The 5,120-nt window shown below is 51.7% G+C and overlaps 1 protein-coding gene across 1 annotated transcript in view; it reads right to left on the bottom strand.

Moving 5' to 3' along the window:
• The window catches only part of SLC39A11 (solute carrier family 39 member 11), a 204,503-nt gene extending 199,389 nt beyond the window's left edge, over positions 1 to 5,114 (bottom strand). Inside the window, exon 1 of the mRNA XM_018570330.1 lies at positions 5,085 to 5,114. The gene's annotated coding sequence lies outside the window, so the exon portion shown is untranslated. The remainder of the gene's footprint in view (positions 1 to 5,084) is intronic.
• Between the last annotated feature and the right edge of the window lie 6 nt (positions 5,115 to 5,120).

The raw sequence follows: 5,120 nt of genomic DNA, 5'->3' as shown, positions 1-5,120 counted from the left end.
GCTGGAATTTTCCTTTAGAAAGCAGCCACAGCCCGAGTAGAGAAGCCTGTCCCCTGCCAGCATGCAGCAGAAAAGGACCCTTTCTTTCTGTAGGTAAGCAGTGGTCTCTCTAAAGAGGTCCGACATGCCCCCTGCTGAGTCAGACCTATAGCTCTGCCATCAGTAAACTCACGTTCCTTGGGGATTGGAGAGCTCTAGCTCTGTCTCAGCAGGAGGCGTGTCAGACCTCTGCAGAGACACCACTGCTTCCCCACAGGGAACAAGGATCCTTTTCCGCAGCAAGCTGGCAGGGTACAGGCTTCTCTACTCAGACTGTGGCTTCTGTCTAAAGAAAATGAACTGGGGGGGGCTGTTAAACCTCTGCAGAGAGACCACTGCTTCCACACAGAGAGCCTCCTCTGCTGCATGCTTCTCCAGAGATGCCAATTTATGGCAACAGTTCAGAAAGTGATATCACTGCGGCAGGTCTTATTTTCTGGGTGTTTTCGGGACTTTTACACACACAATCCTGAATGTTATCAGCAGCAACAAAAAACCGCCACCGATGATTGGCCGTCATATCTCCGAGGGACCGGCGCCAGTTCACTCTGACAACTCCAGAGTATTGGCCCTGTAAAGGGAGAGACGGGCAGACCGGGAGCCCCAGGTCCCTGCTGTCACCGCAGCCGCACAACCTCATCCGAGTGTCACCGTCACGACGTTCCTTCTGCCGGGATCGGCGCCTCTCGGGGACGAGTAGACCCAGACGAGGTGTCTGCTGCGTCCGTGGCCCCGGCTCCTCTGTTCCTGGTTATCGACGTCTAAGGGAATATCTGCGACGTTCCGAGGGAAGTTCTGACATTCGCTCCAAGCTTGCTCCCTTGATGGAGTGCAATCTCAATACAAACTAGTAGTCCCATCACTGGAGCCATTTTTAAAAATGTATTTTATTGTTTATCCGATTAACCGAACTTAATAATCGACTAACTAATCGATTTTGAAAATAATCGTTAGCTGCAGCTCTAGACTGCAATCTCACCTTTAGTTTACTAATTTGTAGGGATGCACCAATACCGGATTTGCGGTATTGAGTACGAGTACCTGAAATGTACATTTTAGTACTCGTCGATACTGAGTACCGATACCGATACTTCCGGTAGCGTGTTAATAGTTGCATAACTCCTCCCAAGAGCCCACCCACTGCTTGCATAAGGTGGGCGTTACCCAGGGCGGTCTGCATGAAGATACCGCCTGCCTAGGAATGCCCACTCCTCCAGATTGACACCCACCCATCAAGGCCTGTTGATATTTGCATAACTCCTCCCGAGAGCCCACCCACTGCTTGCATCAGGTGGGCGTTACCCAGGGCAGTCTGCATGAAGATACCGCCTGCCTAGGAACGCCCACTCCTCCAGATTGACACCCACCCATCAAGGCCTGTTGATATTTGCATAACACCTCCCAAGAGCCCACCCACTGCTTGCATCAGGTGGGCGTTAACCAGGGCGGTCTGCATGAAAATACATCCTGCCTAGGAACGCCCACTCCTATAGATTGACACCCACCCATCAAGGCCTGTTGCTATTTGCATAACTCCTCCCAAGAGCCCACCCACTGCTTGCATCAGAGCTGAGGGCTATTGAGAGAAGAACTGAGGCAGAGTCCTGTATTGTTTTCAGGAAGCTATGTCCAGCACCCTGCTGGTCCCTCCCACCAGCCGTGATCTGCCAGGCAGAAGCACATGTGGAGATGCACAGGGGCCCAGTGATGACATCGCTGGGTCTAAAAAAAAAAAGGTATGTAATGATAATAGAAACGTTTTATTCACACTTGTCAATAGTATGTTGACGGGGGAAGGGAGGAGCCAGTCATGAACTGCCTGCATTGCACAGAGAAGCACAGGGACCCGGAATAAAATAAAGTTTGTCATGAAAACAGAAAGGTTTTATTTAAAGGAGAACTATGGGGTTAAGGGTTTTCTCCATAGTTCTCCTTAGGGTAACGGGAGGACACCAACTAGCGTCCTCCCGTTACCCTAAGCTCAGTATACCGCAAGGTACAGCTCGCGGTATACTGAGACGATTGTGCCGGGATCCGCCCAGCTGCGTGAGTGACAGCTGGCTCTGCCTATCTAGAGGCAGAGCCAGCTGTACCCGCCCCCTCCCCCGTCGGTTCCGCCAGTCAGCGCTGGAGGATCGGAGCGGGGAGAGGGGAATCCAGCCCCTCCCCCTGTCACGGCAGTGACAGGATCGAGAGGTGAGCGAACCCGGTATGTGTTCGCTCACTTCCCGATCTACTGAGCCGACCTGTGACAGTCTCATTGTCACAGGTCGGCTAGAACTATGAGGTGAGTGAAAAGCACCCCCCCTCCCCCCCCTCATAGTTCTCCTTTAATAAATGTCATTCACGTGTTGATGAGCGGAGAGAAGAGGAACCAGGGAGGGCAAAGCATAGGCAGATTAAACGTACAGTAATAACCGACAAAGCTTCAATCAGCCCCTGGACTCCCAGCATCTCAGGAAACCCGAAACCTCAGGCGGGGCATCCCTTGAATACACCGTGACCGAAGCATAAGATGAGACGGGATCAGGGATTACTATTGGGATCGCTCAATTTGCATCATCACTTCCCCGCCCGGCAATGTCATCCAACAGGACTTTCCGGCTGCCTCTCCTATTGGCTGCAGACCAATGTAAACAAGGAGACCGGTGCGCGTTGCAGGATCCCGGCTTCAGCACACGGATGAGGATTTGCCACCGCGACACAAAACCTCAGGACACCGGCAGGTGTAACAAAAAGAAACTTTGTAACCGACCGGCGGGAACGACGCCGATATTGCCGCATTCACCTACCGGAGACATTTTTATTTTTCATTCTGCGCACACTTATTATAACGCACATTTTTTTTTACATGAAAACTCACTTAAAGCCCCCGAAAAAATTATTCATCTTTTCTGAACGCAGGAACCCCGCCGCAAAATCGCGCATATTTCCACGTGATATCGCTCTATGTAGCTTGTCCAATGCATTCCAATGGAGCTGCTCACATCTCGCAGCTCAATGTCGCCTGTAGCTTGTCGCTCGTACATGACCCTTTTTTTCCGCGCATGTCGCGCGATTCGGCCCCCAATTGACTCAAAGGCGCGAAATCACGCATTACCGGCGATATAGCGCGACAGAAGGGTCACTTTTGCATTGCAAAATGGAAGGAAAGAATGTCGCATCAAGATCGCTGTTGATTGGTTACAGCTCAATGTAGCAGCGACGAAGTCCCACCCAAAAAACGCGCTATGTAGCGCGATAAAATGTGCACTGTCGCTCACGCAATGTAGCTCAAAGCCGCTCAGCACGAGATCGCTCGGAAAAACGTGCAATGCCCACGTCGCTCAGTGTGAATGGGGCCTGAAGGATGAACCGGCGTCAGCTGCAAATATTTATCCCAATTTTTTATCAAAATGTATATTTTTAGTAGTAAAAACACTGAAATTCTTTTTACTGCACAAAAAACACCAAATATAAAAAGGAGAGGACGCGCTGAGTAAAGAGATATCACACACGTCCGGCCTTAAAGCTGCGCACGTCGAAAATTACCTAAAATACCCAAAATTGGCCAAAGGTGACCCTTTAACCCTTACACTGCCACCGGCCGTATACCGTACATCACTGGCACCGGGGCCCTCTAATCAGACTGAGCTGCCGCCAGGGGCCGGTGAAGCGTGCCCCCTCCCTCACTCACCACCCAACATCTCCCCACTGAATGGGGCCGCAACAGACGCTGATCGTCTCACTTCCGGTGCCTCAGCTGTCATTGCCCAGCAAGAGAAGCCAGTGAAGAACCTATTGAGGCGGCCTCCATCTGACTTGCTGCAGCTTCTAATGCACATTGTGAGAAGCTCCCAGTGTGCAGTGACATCAGAGGAAGAGGAGCCGGTACCACTGTGCAGGACTGAAGGGGAGGCCGGAGGTCAAATATAAGAGGAAGGGGAGGCCGGAGGTCAGATATAAGAGGAAGGGGAGGCCGGAGGTCAGAGAGAAGACTGAAGGGGAGGACAGAGGTCAGAGAGAAGACTGAAGGGGAGGATTAAGACTGAAGGGGAGGACGGAGGTCAGATGGAAGACTGAAGGGGAGGGCGGAGGTCAGAGAGAAGACTGAAGGGAAGGGCGGAGTTCAGATATAAGACTGAAGGGAAGGACGGAGGTCAGATGGAAGACTGAAGGGGAGGACGGAGGTCAGATGGAAGACTGAAGGGGAGGACGGAGGTCAGAGAGAAGACTGAAGGGAAGGGCGGAGGTCAGATATAAGACTGAAGGGAAGGGCGGAGGTCACATATAAGACTGAAGGGAAGGGCGGAGGTCACATATAAGACTGAAGGGGAGGACGGAGGTCACATATACAGTGTGGTAAAGATTCCCGTCAATTGTCAATGACAACAGCCTCTCATTATTATCTTTTATTTATATCGCTCAGTCATATACAGTAACCAGAGGTGCAGCTTCCTTAACAACCAGTGATGCTGACAGTAGGAGGCAGAGACTGATGGAAATGCTGAGGGACTAGTTTCCCATCAGGACCGCTCTGCTACTGATTGGCCGCATACAGTGAGCAGATTCGGCTATTGGCTATGAAGTCCGCCCACTGCTTGCGGTCAATTAATCGGCAACAGAGCGAACCTTATGGGGGAAGTAGTCCCTCAGCATACCCATCAGGCTCTTCCCTCTTAGCAACATCACTGGTTGGTAAGTAGCACTAAGTCTGTATTGAATCCCCCCCACAATGCTCATTCACACCGCATGCGTCACGTGCATTCTGTTGCGTTTTCCAGCTCCAGCAAAAAGCACAGGAGGTTCAATTATAAAACACAGGACTGCGCAGCGGCGAGCATTCCCACAATGCACGTGTTCTGAAGCACACCAACTGGGAACAAGCCCCATGATGACAGGTGCTCTTTAAATGTGCCATTGAAAGAAGTGACGGTCCCCTCTGACACACAGGCACTGCATGAAGTTACACAGCACGCGCAAAGAGCACCTGCCCCCTGCAGCAGTTCACATGAGCTGGAAGTGCCCTTTGACCCCCCCCTTGCTGCCCCCAAACCTGCACTCACCTGCCCCAGCTGCAGCTGACAAACTCCACTTCCGGC

Source organism: Nanorana parkeri, unplaced genomic scaffold, assembly GCF_000935625.1.
Source record: "Nanorana parkeri isolate BGI_ZX_2015 unplaced genomic scaffold, ASM93562v1 scaffold1507, whole genome shotgun sequence".
Taxonomy (NCBI): domain Eukaryota; kingdom Metazoa; phylum Chordata; class Amphibia; order Anura; family Dicroglossidae; genus Nanorana; species Nanorana parkeri.
The sequence above is the reverse complement of the archived record's forward strand: the minus strand, read 5'-3'. Positions and strand labels throughout refer to the sequence as shown.